This window comes from Delphinus delphis, chromosome 6, assembly GCF_949987515.2.
Source record: "Delphinus delphis chromosome 6, mDelDel1.2, whole genome shotgun sequence".
NCBI classification, from domain to species: domain Eukaryota; kingdom Metazoa; phylum Chordata; class Mammalia; order Artiodactyla; family Delphinidae; genus Delphinus; species Delphinus delphis.
The window spans coordinates 90,358,233-90,377,832 of record NC_082688.1 but is presented as its reverse complement, the minus strand read 5'-3'; the positions used below and the strand labels follow the sequence as shown (position 1 = coordinate 90,377,832).

At 43.9% G+C, this 19,600-nt stretch overlaps 1 long non-coding RNA gene across 1 annotated transcript in view; it reads right to left on the bottom strand.

Annotated features, from left to right (window-relative positions):
• The window catches only part of LOC132427508 (uncharacterized), a 33,927-nt gene extending 28,408 nt beyond the window's left edge, over positions 1 to 5,519 (bottom strand). Inside the window, exon 1 of the long non-coding RNA XR_009519927.1 lies at positions 5,179 to 5,519. This is a non-coding gene — a long non-coding RNA (uncharacterized lncRNA). The remainder of the gene's footprint in view (positions 1 to 5,178) is intronic.
• Positions 5,520 to 19,600: the final 14,081 nt, after the last annotated feature.

Below are 19,600 nucleotides of genomic sequence, written 5' to 3'. Positions count from 1 at the left end.
CAATCTTACTATTGTTGTTACTACTATTATTAATTTGTTAGCTGTCCTTGAAAAAGTCTGCCAGCAGTACTCACTTGCTTTTCTTTTTGTTTTATATTCTCTACATCCCACTTAAGCGTTCTACCAAACCTTCAGAGGCTCTTTTCAGATATTTTACACCTCCTTACTTGTTTGTCACAGCAAAAGTAAAAGGAGTGTGGCTCCCCTTGATCAAACAAACCAGAACTTTGGTTTTCTCCCATTCATACACATTGGTGAACAGATGTGAAAAAACGACTCCATGGGGCTTTCAGTTTGGAGCCAAACATCCAGGCTCTGTGTAACTGGACACTATTATGCACATATGTTGGTCCCTTAGGACCCAAAAGAATCTCAACTAAGCCCATCATTATTTCAGGAATATGACGAATGCTTTTTGTGAAGTAGGTGAATGTCACAGAAATACAAGAAAAGACAGGGGTGTTTCGTATCACAACGTTTTGAGAAATGCTCAGCGCTCTAAGATGTAGCTGACAATTCCCCCATCAGCTAATGCTTTCAAAGTGACCGTAAATTTCACCATAAAGACATTTTTTCAGCAATGGCAATAACGCGGTGACTATACTGCTCAATTCCTCACAGTGTCAGCATTAAATACATTAAAAGGGTAAGTTAAAATATCTGTCTGATTGCTTCTGACATAACCCCGAGATCTCTTTTACTTCTGTACTCTATCAATTATAATGTGGAACATTAACACAAATTATTTCTAAACACTAACAAGGAATGTAGCAACAAGTGGCAGACAATCAAGGGGAATTTTGCCATAGCATGGTGCTTATTTTGTTACAAGCAGGAGTGCAAACCCAAAGGATGTAATTTAGAGGAAACTCTGTCCTGTCTATTCTCTAGGAACTAGAACAAGGAGACTGAGAGAAGATGATTCTGGGTAAATCAAACTGTTTTCTCCTAATTACAGCTGACTAATAGGGAGCAAACTCCCATGGAAGGCTGTGATCTGCTTGAAGAAAGCTACGAGGTTGCCCTGGTTAGGGTCTTTCATATACAGTGATTCAAGCTCAGACTTGATCATCTGTCAGGGATGCTACAGTAGGGAGAGTTTTGCCATAGCTCTGAGACTCAGCAAGATCACTTCCAACTCTAAAACCTACAATTTTAATTTAATCACCAACACCAGTCATCATTAAGAGCGACCTTAAATAACTCCAAATCTGTTCATCTACTCACATATTCTTTTTTTTTTTTTTTTTTGCGGTACGCGGGCCTCTCACTGTTGTGGCCTCTCCCGCTGCGGAGCACAGGCTCCGAACGTGCAGATTCAGCGGCCATGGCTCACGGGCCCAGCCGCTTCGCGGCATGTGGGATCTTCCCAGACCGGGGCACGAACCCGTGTCCCCTGCATCGGCAGGCGGACTCTCAACCACTGCGCCACCAGGGAAGCCCTACTCACATATTCTTTACACAGTCAACAGTCCTCGAGTGATTACTACATGCCAGACACAGTTCTAAGACACAGAATAAGGGATAAGAAAGGTAACAACCTCTGTCACTGTGGGGCTTGAGTTCTTTGGGAAGAAGTTCATCTAAATACAAAGAGACACCAAAGATAATATTTGTTTTTATGATTATTCTGTGAAAGAAGTAAGGTAATCTGATAAATTGGAACTAAGGCCGGTAGAACAATCAAGGAAAAAATATCTTTAAGAGATGAGTGCCAAAGAATAGAAAGGAATCATTTATGGACAATTTTTCTGGAAATACTATTTCCAAAACATGGGAAAAACAAATACAAAGGCCCTGAGGCAAGATGAAGCTTAACTACAATCAAGGAACAAAAAGAAGCTAAAAGGTTAGCTTCTTGTACCCTATTGCACTGCTGGTGGGAATGTAAATTGATATAGCCACTATGGAGAACAGTATGGAGGTTTCTTAAAAAACTAAAAATAGAATTACCATATGATCCAGCAATCCCACTACTGGGCATATACCCAGAGAAATCCATAATTCAAAAAGACACATGCACCCCAATGTTCACTGCAGCACTATTTACAATAGCCAGGTCATGGAAGCAACCCAAATGCCCATCGACAGACGAATGGATAAAGAAGATGTGGTACATATATACAATGGAATATTACTCAACCATAAAAAGGAACGAAATTGGGTCATTTGTTGAGAGGTGGATGGATCTAGAGACTGTCATACAGAGTGAAGTAAGTCAGAAAGAGAAAAACAAATATCGTATATTAACACATGTATGTGGAACCTAGAAAAATGGTGCAGATGAACCGGTTTGCAGGGCAGAATTTGAGACACAGATATAGAAAACAAACGTATGGACATCAAGGGGGGAAAGTCGCGGGGGGGTTGTGATGGTGGTGGGATGAATTGGGTGATTGGGATTGACATGTATACACTGATGTGTATAAAACTGATGACTAATAAGAACGTGCTGTATAAAAAAATAAATTAAATTCAAAAATAAAAAAAAAAGAATACTGTCTACTGTCCTCCGTGCCCCCTGGAACACTCACTCTAAATATCCAGGAGGTGCTTGCAGAATGAATGAATCAATGAACAAACAAGCTCACTCATTTCAAACGTGCGGTCACATGAGTAATCTGACCTTCTAAGAAGTTAAGCTTCTGGAAGGAGCCCATTTTCTTAACGTATTCAGCATCGAGTCATCACAAAATATGAACTCTTATACAGTACTGCCCCCTCACTTCCCATGAGAAAGCAAAATTCCTCAGCAGGGAAATGGGAGGGTAGCAGACATTACCTGCAAAGCTTTGGTAAGGCTGCGTCTCGCTGAGCACTTCACTAGGGCCCCTGACCGCCTGACTGGTAGTAGGACAGACACACCAGGAACGGCTGCTGACCGGCAGAAAGAGCGCCCGGCTAGGCAGGCAGCACACCCCGCACCCTGCCAAGCGAGGTCTGGCCAGCAAGGGAAAGAGCTCTCTCCACTTCAGAACCACCCACCACTAGAAAGCTGGGTCCTGCCAGGGCCTGGACGCACGAGGCCTTCCTTACAAGGGTTACAAATCTGTGGCCTTGCTCTGCCTTGAATAAAAGACAGAGACGGGGACAACGTGACCATCTCCAGATGAACTTTCAACTTCGTTTCAAGTGCCTGGGTGCTGGGTCACGGTGCATTTCTAAACTCTTCCAATACTCAAAAATACCAATTTCTAAGATGCAGAAGGGTTGTTAAACATACACTTAGCACAGATCCCAGTCCCACTCCTGAGTATTTTCTCAAGTGAGGTAAAAACCCGAGTTCACATGGAAACCTGCCCTGGGATGTTTACAGCAGCTTTATTCCTGATCCCCTCAAAACTGGAAACATCCCACAAGTCCTGCCACCCGCAGGCGAATGGACAAACGGAACATGGAATACAACACAGCCAGAAAAAGGAGTGGCTTCTCATATCCGCAACAACAGGGATGACGGACTTCCCTGGTGGTCCAGTGGCTAAGACTCCGCGCTCCCAATGCAGGGGGCCCGGAGTCCATCCCTGCTCGGGGAACTAGATCCCGCACGCTGCAACGAAAACATACTGCATGCGCCAATGAAGATCCCATGTGCCGCAACTAAGACCCGGCACAGCCAAGTAAATAACTAACTAAATCAATGTTTAAAACAACAACAACAACAAAAAACAAACCCGGGATGAATCTCGCATAGGTTTTGCTGAGCCAAAGCAGCCAGAATCAAAAAGCTACATGCTGTTGTTCCGTTAATCTGGCTTTCTGGAAAAGCCAAAACCTTAGGGACAGACAGGAGATTAGCGGCCAAGAAGCTAGAGGCATGCTGGCGCCAAAGGGCAGCAAATGGCATGACAGGATTGCTCTGACGCCTGACGGCGATCATCTGTCAAAACTCCTACAACTGTGCACTACAAGTGAACTATGCTTCACGGCTACTAAGGATAAACAAATGATTACATTTTGAAAAATGCGCCGGCCAGCCAACCCGTGCATGACAAGTGCAGTAAGAGGGGCGGGAAGGAGAGGCAAGTGGATCAGCTGGACTTCTGAAGGTTCTCCCCACTTTCAGTTTCCCTCCCCTGTGATGTCTCCCCGCCCTGCCCACTGCTCAGGCCGCCCACCAGGGCCACCCGGAGTTACCCAACCGGAAAAGCCAGAGCCCAGGCTCAGCCGCGCCTCCGGGCACAGGAAGGGCAAAAATAGAAAGCACCAGTGCGCGGTGGTGGGCTGGAAACCCTCGGGCCTCAGATAACTGCGGAGAACCGGGGCCCGGGAGTCAACATCGGCTCCCAGGCGGTCCCAGCGTCCCGACCCCGACCCCGGCCGCGACACACTTTCCACAAACTGACACACACGGAGCCCGCGCGAGGGCCGGGTCGCCTGGAGGACGGTCCCCCGCAAGCCGAGTGCACGAAAGGGTGCCCCAAAGGCGCCGGCCCAAGGCGCCCGCTGCGCTTTCCCTCCGGAAGGTGGGCTGCGGGGCCCAAGCGTAAACCCTGACACAAGGAACACGCGCACCACGCCGCCACGGGGGACGAGAGGCCGGGCGCCCACCTAGCCGGACACCCTGCATTTCTGGAATCACCGGACGCCTGTGTACATTTTCGTCTGGCCTGTCATTTTCCAAAGGCCACTCAAGATCAGGGGACAGAACGCCTCCTCTCCAAGTGTCCTGCCAGCCCATCCACTCAAGATCAGAGGGACAAAATGCCTAACTAAAACAAAACAAAACAGAAACACAAAAAAACTGGAGTGAGGGAGAAAAGGGTGCCCTGAAAAATAAAAAAAAAAACTGAGCACGTTGACAGCGCTAAGAATAAACTACCAGGAAAAAGAAACCCTGCATGTCAGATCCTAAAGTACAGAAGGGCAAGCCCGCCGGCAGTCCAGGCCCGGGGGGACCGGGGTCCCCAGCCCTGCAGAGCCAACCGCAGACCGGCTCGGGCGCCCCGCAGAAGCGCGGGGTCCCCGCGGCCGAGTCTGTGCCCCCCGGCCGGCGCCGGCTCCCCTCTGCCCACCCTGCGCGCGGGGGCTGGAAACTGCCGCGGAGAACCACGGCGTGACGGGAAGGGGGGCTCCAAAGAGGGTCTGGCGACTCGAGTCGCTCCGTTTCTCGGTGGGCTCAGCGCGCGCCGTGGGGGAAGAGGGGCGGGGGTCCGGGAGGAGGGGACGGGCGGCACTTACGTAGACCGGCAGCGGCCACGGGTAGACGGCGGGCTCGGTCCCCAAGAGCGACTCCAGCCTCAGCTCCAGCTTCTCCCCCATGTCTTCGCGCGCGGTCCCCGCACCGCGCTAGTCTGGCGCTTGGGGGAGGGGCGCGGCGCCGCCTGCGGGGTCGGGGCAGACGGGCAGGCGGGAGGCTGAGGGGAGGGGGCCTGGCCTGGGCCTCAGCTGCCGCCGCCGCGCTCCCGTCCGGCCCCCGGCTCCCTCTTTGTGCTCAGAGGCCCGGGGCCTCCAGCGCTGCCGCCAACTCGGGCCGGCGTGAGGCGAGCACAACGAACCGGGAGCCGGGCTGAAACACTCGCGGCGCGCGCGGCCCGCCCCGTGGACTCGCTCGCTCTCACGCACGCACGCACGCACTTACGCCCGTCTTCGACTGCCCCCGGCCATCCCCACCGGCCCGAAGTGGGGACCCGGGGAGACCATTACTCTGGCTTGAGGTGCTTAAAGGGAAACTCCACATTCTTGTCCAAAGCAAGGAAAGTTCTTTTTAAGAGCAAAAATGTTGCAGTTGGAATGACTTGGGCGGGACTCCTACCTTTACGTTTTGGGTAATTGTTGCAGTTTTCCTGAACCCTAGTCCCTCATCTGACTGTGGAAATAAACATAACATAAATGAGTAGCTCATTAAATAACTGATGTCTTCTCTCTCCCATCCTTGCTTTAATCAAGAATTGGTTCACTCAAACACTGATTCTCCTTTGATTTGCTCTAACACAGAGACAAGAAAGCTAAGTATTCAATTTTCTGAGCTGCAATCCAGCTAGCGGTGGAGATATGACACAGTTCTGACCAATGGTATGTAAATTTAGTCTGATGGGAAGGGCTTCCATTAGGTAGTAGACCTGTGGTCCTCCTATCTTCTTCTTGATTGGGAAGCAGGCATGATGGCTGAAGGTGCAACACATCTCCTGCCATCATGAGGATGAGAGTCATGTCCTAAGGATGGTGGGACCAGAGGATAGTAAAAGCCTGGTCCCCAACAATACCATAGAATGGATATTAAAAGATACCGGACAGGCAGAAAATTTCATTCAGAAAAAAACTTTTATTATCCTTCATGAGAGATTAGTTTTTTTCCTATTACCATAACACAGAACCCATTTCATATAAACAAATCATCTGGTTTTGCTATGCTAAGAGAGAATGTGCCTCCTCATTGCCTAGAATTACATTTCAGAATGACTGAATGCTGGAAATATCGTGTGGCTCAACCTTAAATATCTGACAGAAGCAGGACTCAGACCCAGGTCTTTCTGATTCCGGGGCCCATGTTATTTATCACTGCACTCACATGTTGCCCCGCTCTGGGTACTCAGCAAACTCTTAAAGAAAAGTTGCTGATTGATGATTAATTAAATAATTTCTCTCTATTTTTACATTAAAGAGTCTCTTCTTTCAGCATAATCTCATACTGACACTGAAACCAAAGGTCTCCATTAGTGGATTCTTCTCTCTGTAGAAGTGAGAACTGAGCTGGGAGACAGCTGAAATAAATTTTGCATGACGTTGGCCTTGAATGTACTGATGAAATGCACGACCCGGAGTTCTTTGGCTGGGCCCCGCAGGATAGCACACTTGTGGCCTTAGAAGCATGGGACTGGGGAACCACGCAGAGAAAACTGTCAAGTGCACACACAGCAAGAATGAGCCTCCAACTCGGATGGCCTTGCTTGTCTCCGTAATCGTAACCCTTTTCAGGGATCATAGCAGAGACAGCAAATTCCACATTAATCCACTTTTTAAGAATAGAAGAGATGTTGTTCGGTATGAGCCAATAAGCTGTCGTGACTCAAAATGGGTCACAGACTTTGCCTTTTGCCCAGGTTGAAGGCCAAAAACATACTGGGCATTGTGTCCAAAATGGGAGTAAAGTAGTCTAAGTCCAGACAGCTTACATCCTTGATTCTATGGCTTAGTCAAGCATTGTGTTCATTGGAAATAGAATCTAGATTTCCTCCTACTTATCCAAATCCTGAAGTATTTGTTTCAGACACAAAATGCTTGGGACAGTTATATATTTCCCTCTAAATGCTCTGTTGCTTCTTTCTAATAACATAATGAAAAAGCCTCAGTTATACACTAATGATAGTAAATTTTTAGTCAGGAAAATAGTATACGCACATAGTTGAATTTTTGAATAGTATCAAAAGGTCAAGAGGAGCATCCACCCTGTGCCTGCTGCTGGACCAGGACTTTTATCCGTTTGTGATGTTTTCTCATGGATGAAACAAACTCATCCCATTGTAGGAGACGGGCTGGAGAGTGTGAGATGGAAGGTCTTTCTCTATCTCCAGGGACCTGGGAGACTAAGGAAGTCGGGAGAAAGAATGGTTCTGTCACAGGGTGATGCTGTGTCAGAAATGCTTTCCAACTCAGCCATGCTGGATGGGAGGTCTGTTTTGGGAAAGTGGCTTAGAGTGTGTGTCACTAAACTTACATATCATTGGTCAGAACTCTGTCACATCACCACTTCTAGCTAGATTGCAGCTAGGAAAATTGAATACTTAGTTTTCTTGTCTCTATGCTAGAGTAAAGCAAAGGAGAATCAGAACCAATTCTTGGTTAAGGCAGGGATAGGGGAGAGAAGACATCAGTTATAACCTAAACATCAGCCAGGTAGCCTAAACGTTAGTAATATGAAAACTGACCCAAGAGTTGGGATAGGCAAATGAAGCTTCCATAGCAACATATGCCTCCAGGGGAGACAGGTCCCTCCTGTATCATCCACAGAGGTTCTTTCTGCACCCATGCTGCGTGCCTGCTGACCACAGCAGCTGCACTGAGCTGGGCCCCATCTTGGCCTTGTGGGTTTGGTGGTCAGGGGCATGTGGCAGCACAGTGGGATATTTTGGTAGTGAATTAGCCAAGAGGGGCAGGCGGCTTTTACTCTGAAACAGTGGCAGCTGCAGCCTCATTGAAAGTATGCAGCCACCTGTGGGACTGAGCAGCTTTTCTCTCTGTAAAACGAGGGCTAAATATTCGAACTGGGGAAAGCCCTGGGAGGAGTGGTAACCTGAAAAAGGCCAGAAGAAACTTCTTAAGATGATAAGGTGAGGGGGCTGGGGGTGGTTAGAGAGGTTTAATTTAATTCAAATAGCTGGGTTTGAAGTTATTTTATACCCTACCTGGGTAAAGAAGGAAGACACCCATCACTGCCTTTAATCCTCAAAATATTCACTGAGGTCTGTATTATTATCTACATTTTGTGGATGAAGAAATTGAAGCTGAAAAAGATGAAGGGGCTCGGCCAAGTTCACATGGTTGGCCGGTAGGTAGACACCAGTTTGGCCCGTAAGATGTGTTTTTACCACAAGCCATAGCATCTCAAGACTGAGACATGCTACATGCTAGCCTGAACGTGCTAGTTTAGGGGCTAAGTGCCCAATTTTACCAGCATGAATATCCATTCCTCAGGGCCATCTGATAGCCAGGAGGAGCATATAGCTTGTCAAGGAGATCCTATTACTGTGTTTTGTAACAGGTATTATTAGGGCAGAGCAGGATGACCTAAGATGTGGAATGGAATTGGTCCAATGTCTAGGAGCCATTCCTCTATCCTTAACCTTTCTCAAAATCATCAGGTCGAGTCTGGTTAGGCTATCATAGTAGAGTGAAGGTTCACTTGCCTTATAGGCAACAGTTGGCAGGGACCCCAGTTAACTGTGTTCAGAGACTATCTCAAAATTGTTTCAGGGGTTGCCAGTAGCAGTGAAATTATACTAGGGTAGAGTTTCTGAACTTCATATTGTGACAGTCCTGTAGTCAGTGACTCTTTAAGTGCCTGCCTCACCATGAACTCCCTTTTGAGAAAAGTGCATGTAATTACATACTTTAGTGCTTGCCAACTCAGATGCCTACAAGGGTCAGGCATGTAAGTAAATCAGTGAAGCTGGTTGACGGTAGGGATATTGGAGACTATGTTGAACTGAGAGCTTATGGGCCTCTAAAGGGGTCACGGGTCACTCACTATGCAGTATCTGTTGACTGTGGCTAGTGTTGTCTGATATTCCAAGTTTTCAAGGGCAGCTGGAAATCTGGAATTTTACATGAAAGCTTTCTATTTAAAAATGTTGGTTGCACATTAACTTAAAAACAACACTGTGTAAGCTTTCATGCTCCACCCACAGCACCACTGTGCTGCCTTCTGCTCTCTGGGGAGGAAATGTCATTGGGGTGATGGCAGGTCTCTTTAGCTTTTGCCCAGAAATGACCCGTGGGAAGCATGCTCTTCAACATGGAAGCCTAATACTAGAAGGTGACTGCTCGGCTCAGTCAGACCCTCGCTTTTGTGGAACTGGACCCGAAGATAGAGAGAGTTATGTCATAATAACAGGAGGAGAAGAAGCAGACCCTGAGACTTAATGCCAAGAAACCTTAATCGCAGCGCATTCAGACTGGAGGCCTGCTGCTGAGAGGCTGATCACATGATGGAATGGCTAGTGCTTTTGCTGTGTGCAGTGTATTGCTAGAGCTAATGTTTTCTGAATGAACATCAGGTTTTACTTAATGTCCTGTTTTATCTTTACAATAAAACCCACTGCCCAGGGTAAACCTGAGTATGTCTGGGGATCTTGTAATTTCAGAGATGCTGGTCAATGCAGCAACTTGTGCCCAGATACATATATTTGTTTGTATTAGAACGCCCACTCTTCCTCATGATGATTGGCTCTGAAGACCACGTGATCCTGCCCCTCCTGCTGATTGGATAAGTGGGGACTACGTCAGCCAAGTTGAACCAATCAGATTTTACACCTTGTGAGTTCGAAGTCTTGTTAGTTCATTCATGATGAATGCTTGAAGAGATAATATAAACGCAGGACTTGAGGTTCTTCTGATGGGATGGCCATTTCTAGTAAAATTCATTAACATAGTTTAAAAGGTCCAGCCAGAAGTGACTTCTGTTTCCTTTTCTAACCTCATCGCTCACCAGTCTCCCTGACACTCCCTCTGCTCCAGGCGTCCTGGCCTCCTTTCAGGTCTACACAAAGCTGTGGTCATCCTGCCTCAGGGCCTTTGCACGTGCTATTCTTTCTTCCTGGTGACCAGTTAGCTCCTAGGCAACCTTTCAGATCTCAGCCCAAAGGTCACTTCTTCAGAGAGATCTATTCTTAAGCTTCAGGTTAGATCAGATCTCCCCATTCTTCCTTTGACCCTCATTACACACTTCTGTGGCACTATACATTTTCTGTTTCTTCATAACATTAGTTCACTATTGCCCTTCATTATGGTTCTCCTTCCTGCCTCTTTTCCTTGTCACAGAAGTAGTTAAGAGCATTACTCTGGGGTCAGATTTTGGGGCTCAAATCCTGGTTCTACTATTTACTAGGTAGGTGACTGTGCACATGTTTCTTAACCTCTCATAATCTTAGTTTGGTCACCTATGAAATAAGGATAGTAATGGTAACCAGAAAACTTCCTGTATTCTCATTTGGGGCAGCTGCTGAGTTTGAGTGATTTTTCCATCTTTTTGTGTGCCCTCATCTTCTACTTGCAAAAGATTAATGCTTTTTGGAATGTCATTTTAAACGTGTTTATTCCTAGAATTTCGTTCTGCTATTACATAACAGGAAAGAGGTTCTGAGCTCATTGTCTCAGGAATATGATGGCACATCAGAAGGCGAAAGTGTTCTTCCTTGATATTTGTATTTCAAAAGTCTAAGCATTCAGGGGGAATCTGAAAGGATGCGTATGAACAGACTATCCCAGAGATTTGGGGAAATGCAAAGAGGAAAGAGTCATAAACAGCCCTACTGAGTTTCCTGTAGTTCTGTCTGGCATAAGTACGAAGAATGACCCTGAGTGTTTAGGAAGTTAGCCAGGAGAAAGCCTAGAGTCAAGAATAGAGACCATAGGGACTTCCCTGTTTCGTCCAGTGGGTAAGACTCTGTGCTCCCAATGCAGGGGGCCCGGGTTCGATCCCTGGCTGGGGAACTAGATCCCATGTGCATGCTGCAACTAAGAAGTCTGCATGCCGCAACTAAGAGTCTACAATCCGCAACTAAAAGATCCCGCATGCCACAATGGAGATCCCACGTGCCGCAACTAAGACCCGGCGCAGCCAAAATAAATTTAAAAAATAAAGAATGGAGACCATCTATTCCAAACATGATTGAATCAATGATTGAAGAAGGAAAGGGGACCTAAAAAGGGAGACAGCTCAGTTGATGCCTGTGAGGTTAAATAAACCAAATCACATGCCCTCATCCCAACCATGCAGGATGCAGTAGCACTCCATAAAATCCCCTCAAATTAGAGGTAACCCCTTTCAAAGGAGAGGGACTCCTCAATTTCTTAAGATTAAACCTCTAGTAATCTGGGAACTTGCAATAGAAATAAAGTCAAGAAATTAAAACAAACATATTTCTCACACATTTGAGCTTGGAGACTACCTTTCTGACATATTTTCTAAGGAGAGTATATAATGAGGTTTTTTTGGCACCATTTGATAAGAATCTCATCATTTTCCCTGTAGTTCATGATAGTTGCTCCAAAGGTAACCAGACCTTGTACAGCCCCTTGGGACAATCTTGTCAGCAATGGCAAGGGTGACAGGTGACTATACCTTATTAACATTAATGACAACTCTGGCAAGGAAGGCCACCTGGGACCACTTTCCTAGAAGAGTGACTGGGTTTGTGGCAGGCACTTAAGAATTTATGAACTCCTTAGAGATAGGGTATCCTTGGACCATGTGGCTTTGAGGAGAGAGACAGGACATTCAAGTGGATTAGGATGCATAATACAGAGTCCCATTGGGATCTCTGATTAATTTCATAGAGGTTTTGCTTAGTGTTTTCAGATGAGCATTGTTAGAGATTTCACACTCTGTGTGAGGGTTGCGAGACTCTGAGGCAAGGTTGGGTGCCCATAAAGTGGAGGTTTCAAAACATAGGATTGGTGCAGAATGGAGAAATCTTAATTCGATTTTTGCTGCATTAATAGATTGAGGATGGTGAGATTTCCGGTCTTCTTGGTGAGGCCAGATGACAGTTGAAGAGGAACATGTATAAAGTAGAAAGCAATTAAGAGAGTGAACCATGTTATATGAAGGATGGCTGAAGGATCTGGGAATATTAACCCACAAGAAAGAGAACTCCATGTGACACGATTGTCAGCTTCAAATATTCAAAACCCTGTCACTTGGAAGAGAGATTACACTTATTCAGTATGGCCCTAGGCCACATCTAGGTTCAGTAGGTAGGAGTTATAGAAAGGTAACTTTTAACACAGAGCAGACAACTCAAACAGAGATGTCTGAGGATTGGATAGACGGAGTTCATGGCCAAAAAAGGAAGTCAAGCGTAGGTTGGCAGCAGTATCATAGAAACAAAGTGGTGCAGTGTATTAGTTGGGACTTAGGGATGGAATTGAGTTCCAGTTTTGGCACTTACCACGTATAGGACACATAGTAAGTTGCTTCATTTTTCTGCTTCACTTTCATAATCTTTAAAATGAAGAAAAGGCATAATTGTTGGCAAGGCTTAAATTAAATAATTAACTTTCGTTCTTAGTTGTCTAGAAAGGAGGTGTGTGTGTGTGTGTGTGTGTGTGTGTGTGTGTGTATTATTTGTGTGTGTGTGTTTTTCATTTCTAGTTCCTCTTAACCTGAAATTCTATGATTCCAAAGTCTTTGTAGAGAAAAGTTGAAAGAATAAGCTATTCTGCATTCCTTAGGTACTGCTCAATATTTTGAAATGAGCTTAAAAGCCTTTGGAAGTGCTCCATTTTCTTATGAAATTGTTTTGATGTGGTTTTCTCCAATCACAAATTCAGTTTAGAACAGGTGGAAAATACTTAACTCTCATTCTAGTGCCATCTAAGACTGAAAAATATCCTTCCCTTCACCTGTGCAGAATGAGGTATGAGGATGTTTTACCGAGAAGTTGAAAAAGACAGAGAAGGATGAACAATCACAACTCGATCCCCTGGTTAATAGTACGATTTGATTATGTTTACATATCAGACTTGTGTTTGGGGACCTCTGAGCCTCTGTGCACGTTTATCAAATTGCAAACAGCACCACTTACGCGCAGCTGGTGATAAAGTACTACCACACAGTTGAATAGCTCTCCCAGTAGAAAATTATTATTTGCCAAGATAAAAGCTGGCTACATGATGCCAAAGTAATTCATCAATTCAATGACAAAAAAAAAATCAGACAAACCACTCTTTTGGTATAGTGTAGGGTGAACAATTGGTTGATTGACTGGGTTTTGGCTGCAAATACAGCCAAAGCAAACCTAAAGCAACATTAGTTCATGGGAATTTTCATTATAATGTAATTTTTCTGCTGAACTTTCCAATTTGCTCTCAAGTTAACTGTGGGAGTCGAAGTTAGGTGTTCTCATGACCATTAAGGGTATTGTGTTTGTTTGCAAACAGGAATTGTGGTTTTCATTTCCAATTTGATGGTACTGTGCCATTTTCCATGATAATTTATCTGGACGGGGAGGTTTGGTTTGTAAAGGAAGAAAGTCTATCCTGATATCAATACACCACAGAGGAGACATCTTAAAATCTCAGAGCAAGTGCTGTTTGAGTTTTGTTTTTCTAGCCACAAGTAAGGTGGAGTAGGATAACCCTGGGCTATGAAGTAAGAAAGAACTCATTCATTTGCTCATTTACTTAGCATATGTTCATTGAGCTCCTTTTAATGTGTCAAGTGCTATGTGAGGCTCTGGGGATTCAGCAACAGACTGAAGAGCTGCTTGCTCCCCTAGATGTTACAACTTCTAGAACAGTGGAGGTGGAGAGACCAGATAATGAACATACAAATACTCCTTAACTCTTGGTCTCTGTATTTGCTTTCTTTCCTTATTTTGTGCCCTAGGGTAAGTTATTAACTTGTGCAATAGTGTCTCACACACAGCAGGGCTCAGCAAATGATAGCTTTCTCACCTCCTCTACTCCCTACCATACTTGGCTCTAGAAAAAGAACAAACTGTCTCCTTTTCAGTTTGGTTGATGCCTTTCTTGAGGCCAGAAAAATGAAGATCCTTGTCATCTTATGAACTGTGGATTCAGGATGAATTGGGTTATTGTCTAATGTTCCTGTGAGGGTCTGTCTGTCTTTTAAGTCCCAGAGCTAATCAACTTTTTTTTTTTGGGCTAACCGAAGAGAATACTTCCAGATGAACTACTTTCAACCCATAAATGACTTTTTTTAAAAGCACCTACTGCAAATAGCTTGTCTTCACTGTAGACCCATTCTATCTTTTCCTGAATTTCCATCAGTTAAGGTGTTTAAGGAAAGATGTGAAAGGTAGTGGATTTTATAATCACTCTCCAGGAGGTAGAAGTTGCTTTGGGGGTATTGCTGGGATGACTGTGTAGTTACCTGGTTAGAAATTGGGACACAGAAGAACTAATGGTAAATCGATTCATAGGGAAATAAATATCATTATTAATAATTATAATTTTAAGTGCAAACACAATTTACGATGGATAAAATATGTAGCCATAATGCTGTTTCTCAAATAAAATATGTCTGGCGTTTCACACAATTGAACTGAAACAAATATTTGTACTACATTGGCAGCCCACTGGGAAGTTGAGGGAATGAATAAGATGTGAACTGAATATTCCCTTTACCCCTCTCATTGCCCTTCCCATGCTCCAGTACTTATAGTTTATCCTTCATCGTTAGTATAGATTTCATATGTGCTACCAAAATCTTTTCTCCTTGAAACCTGAGTACATCTATATTATATAGAGAAAAAATTATTTGAAATCTTAACGTAACTCCCACTCTCCCCAGAAGATGCTTGTGCTGCTCTGATTGATAAATCAATCCATCTCTTTAGCTGTGTTAATTGGACATGGTGCCAAAGGGAAATCTGGAAAAGCCTGGAAGAGACAACAGGGATTTTCATTGGAAAGGTAGAGTTACTGGTAGGAGGGAAAATATCCAGAAAGGATAAAGGAATCCAGAAAAGATGGAGACAGGGAGCCTGTTGGGAGAAATCTTGAAAGCTTGGGATGGGTTGGAAAAGATTTTGTGAGTAGCTGCCATATATGGAATACATAGAAAGAATGATGAAGGAAAGAAAGAGGCTTTTAAGAAGTCTGGCTCTGCATTGAAAATGTAATTTACTCCTGGCATCTTTTTAGGAGAATACAGTAAAGATGTCAATTACATTCCAATTATTGTGGCTGCTGGGTAGGGTTGTCTTTTTTTTTTCTTTCCTTATGCAATACTAAGGAGAGATGGGTCCTCAGAATGGCTTTATAAAGTTTAACTTTGATAAAGCATTTAAGCCATTCTGGCATTTTTGTGCCTTAAAATGCTTTGTTTCTCCAGGCATCCTTTAAGACATTTCTTCCAGCTATAAAATAAATAAGTAATGAGATGTATTTTACAGCATAGAGCATATACTCAATAATATCATAATATCCCTATATGGTGACAGATGGTAACTAGATTTACCATGGGGATCATTTTGCAATGTGTAAAAATATGAAATCACTATGTTGTACACCTGGAACTAATATCATATGTCAATTATAACTCAATAATAAAAAAGACATTTCTTCAGTGTTGAGGAGAAATAGCTAAAAATCCAAAGTCTTTGAAGTTAGACAAATCTGGGTTTGAATCCTAACTCCTCACTTGCTAGCTTGTCTCCTAGGACAAGTTATATCACCTCAGTAAGCTTCAATTTCCTCATCGTAACATGGGTTAAGAGTACCTACCCCGTAGGACTGTTGTAATCACTGAAATAAAGGGACATCTAGAAGAAAACCTTGAAAGGATTGGGCTTCATCAGCCTGAGTCCCTTTAGGAAACAGGTGGTCCATTCAAAGTAGGAAAATTTGAGGAAAGTGTAGTAGCAGGACTATTTTAAAAATGTATATGCAAAGTGTAGGAAAACCACAAAAGATAATGCAATACTCCATTTACAATAGCCAAGACATGGAAGCAACCCAGGTTTCCATCAACAGATGAATGGATAAAGATGTAGTATGTGTATATATATATATATATATATATATATATATATATATATATATATATACTACAGATGAATGGGTAAAGATGTAGTGTGTGTGTGTGTGTGTGTATATATATATATATACACACACACACACACACACACACACATACACAAAATGGACTATTACTCAGCCTTAAAAAGAATGTAATAATGCCATTTGCAGCAATATGGATGGACCTACAGATTATTATACTAAGAAAAACAAATATCATATGATATCACTTATATGTGGAATCTAAAAAATGATACAAATCAGCTTATTTACAAAACCGAAACAGACACACAGACAGAAAACAAACTTATTGTTACCAAAGGGGAAAAGCAGGAGGTGGGATGGGGTGGGATGGGCGGGATAAATTAGGAGTTTGGGATGAACAGATACACACTACTGTATATAAAATAGACAAACAACAAGGGCCTACTGTAGAGCACGGGGAACTATGTTTAATATTTTGTAATAACCTATAATGGAAAATAATTTGAAAAAGAATATATATATGTATATGTGTAACTGAATCACTTTGCTGTACACCTGAAACAAACACAACATTATAAATCAACTATACTTCAATAAAAAATTAAGATAGTGCAATACTCTAGGGATACCAGCTCCAGGCCTGAAAGTCTGGGTAAAGTCTGGGTAAAAGCAGTGTTTCCTGGGACTTGGAGATGGAGAAGGCTGTGCCGAGGGAGCTGCCAGAGAGGTGCTGAGACCTCTGTGAGAGATATTGCCAGCCTTGGAAACAACTGGGGGCCTGGGAAATGAACAGAGTAGCTTCCCTCCCTCCCTCTTGCTTTCTCTCCCTCCAATTCCTTCAGAATTCTCTAGTGGCCAAACCCAACCTGAAGCCATTTGGTAAGAGAGTCCATTAAGGTCACAGGAAGTGATCTGGGGAGCAGAGTAGAGAGAGATGGAGAGTGGATCTGGGAGCAAATGGAACATGCCCAGCATGCTCAGTAAGCGTATTTCCTTTCTTTTTCTCTTTCGGAGACTGTAAACAAGAAGGTGTCTTTCCCTTGGAAGAATAAGCATACTAGCCTCTGAAAGACTGCCTTAAATGTGAGTTGCCACTAGCTGCCACTAGCCTCTGAAAGACTGTGCCTTAAATGTGAGTTCTATAGATTATGACACATCACAGACATAGCTCTGGAGTTGGAAACAAACACATATTAATCTTTATTTAAAGGACAATGGGAGAAGCACAGATGGTCTAGTGGTTGATTCTCCAAGAGAGTGAATGATGCAAAGAATCTGATATTCTGGTCAGACGAAAACAGGAGCTCTTGTTTCAATAGTGGCTTTTCAAGTTTGCCTCTTGGCATGAAGCTAACTCTGGCAGAAAGTATCGTGTAAACAGGGCACATGCCTAAGCATGTAAGCCAGTCACTACTTGTTGGATACATTTTCACCCTCTAGCCCATGACCCACAGTTAGCTGACAAAGCTGATGGCAAGGCATCTTTTCAGAGAATGTGTTATGGACCACTTAGATCTTTTCAAAATTTGTAAATGAGTTGAAGGTCACCTTTGGAAAAGAGTGCTTTGTCATCACTGGTGGTGCAGCAGATCTTTGATTCACTCCACTTGTAAGCCTTCTGACCTTTGGGAAAATAACTCTTCTCCTGTCAACACATAAATAAGTAAATAATCCTTCTCCTTTGCCTCTCATAGTGTGCTCAATGGTGGCCCCCCAAAAGATATATCCATGTCTTAATCCCCAGAACCTGGGCAGGTTACCTTATTTGGCAAAAGGGTCTTTGTAGATGTAATTGAGGTAAAAGATACTGAGATGAGAAGATCATTCTGGATTATCTGGGGGGGCCCTACATCCAATGCCAAGTATCCTTATAGGAGATATGAAGAGGGCAGGCACAATGAGAAGTCTATGTAAAGGTGGAGGAAGAGATTTGTGTGATATGTGGTCACAAGCTAAGAATGCCAGCAATCACTGGAAGCTGGAAGAGACATGGAATGGATCCTCCCTTAGAGCCTTTGGAGGGAGTATGACCCCTGGTTGTGGACTTCTGGCCTCCAGCATTGTGACCCCCCTGTGGAGGGGTCCATGTAGCAAAAAACTGAGACCTCCTGCCAGCAACTATCTTGGAAGCGAAAGAGTTTAAACGACTGCAGTCCAGTCTGCTGTGGTGACTGCAGCCTTATGAGAGATTCTGAACCAGAACCACCTAGATCACTCCTGAATCCCTAACCCACTGGAACTGTGAGAAAGCAACTGATTATTATTTTAAGCTGTTAAATTTTGAGCGTAGCAACAGGTCATTTGGTCTCAGCTTAACACTTTATTTTTCCTCCATCACTGAACTTACACTTTACAAAACCATATGGGTTTGTCTTCCTCATTATAGTCTGAGCTTCCTGAGGGCAGGTACTGTAATTCTGAGCTCACTGCTGTATCCCTGAGTAGTAGGTTATATTGCTATTTCACAAAGGTGGCTGCAACAATATCTCCTATTTCAAGTATTCTTCTAGAACCTTGTCACTTCCCCATCCAGAGGTGGATTCCCTGTCTCCTCCCTTTGAAACTGGATGGAACTTTGTGACTGTCTCAAACAGTAGAGCTGAAGGGTGATATGTTATTTCCAAAGGTAGGTCATAGAAATGCCATGCACATTTGCTTCTCTCCTTTAGACCCTTGCTGTTGGAATCCAACCACTGTGCTGTGGGGAAACTCAAACAATCTGTAAAAATGCCCACAGGGAGAGGAAGCATGGGCCCCAGCTCACAGTTGGAGCCAAGCTCCCAGACGACAGCCAGTGCTAACTAGCCATGTGAGTGAACCATCCTGGAAGTCAATCTTCCAGCCCCTAGTTGAATCTACCAAGCCAATGCCACGTGGATCAGAGATGAGCTGCCCCTGCTGAGCTCTGCTCAAATTGCAGCTTTGTCAGGAAGATAAATGATTGTGATTGTTTTAAGCCACTAAGTTTCAGGATAATCTGCTATGCAGCAGTATGTAACGGGAACATCCAGCACAGTATCTGTGACATCACAGGCATTTGACAAGCATTTGTAAACTGATTGAAGATCCTAGTTTCCTTATACAGCTACTTTCTGGGCACATTACTACACGTGTCTTTCTTTAAACAAATCTTGAACTCATCTGACTCAAGATTTGTGTTCAAGCTGTTCCTTCTGCTATGAATTGCCTCCCTACTTTCCTTATACATTTACCTGCTCAAGTCTTATGCTGCTGAAAAAATGCTGTTGAAACTTCCTTTCCTCCCTTCCTTGCATCCTTTTAATAACTATGTCGTGAATGTCTACTATAAGCCCAGGATATCATATGGAGCAATATAGACAAAATCCCCATCTTCTTGGAGTTTTACATTTCAATGGGGATCCAGTCAACAAATAAATATGTCATTAAAAAT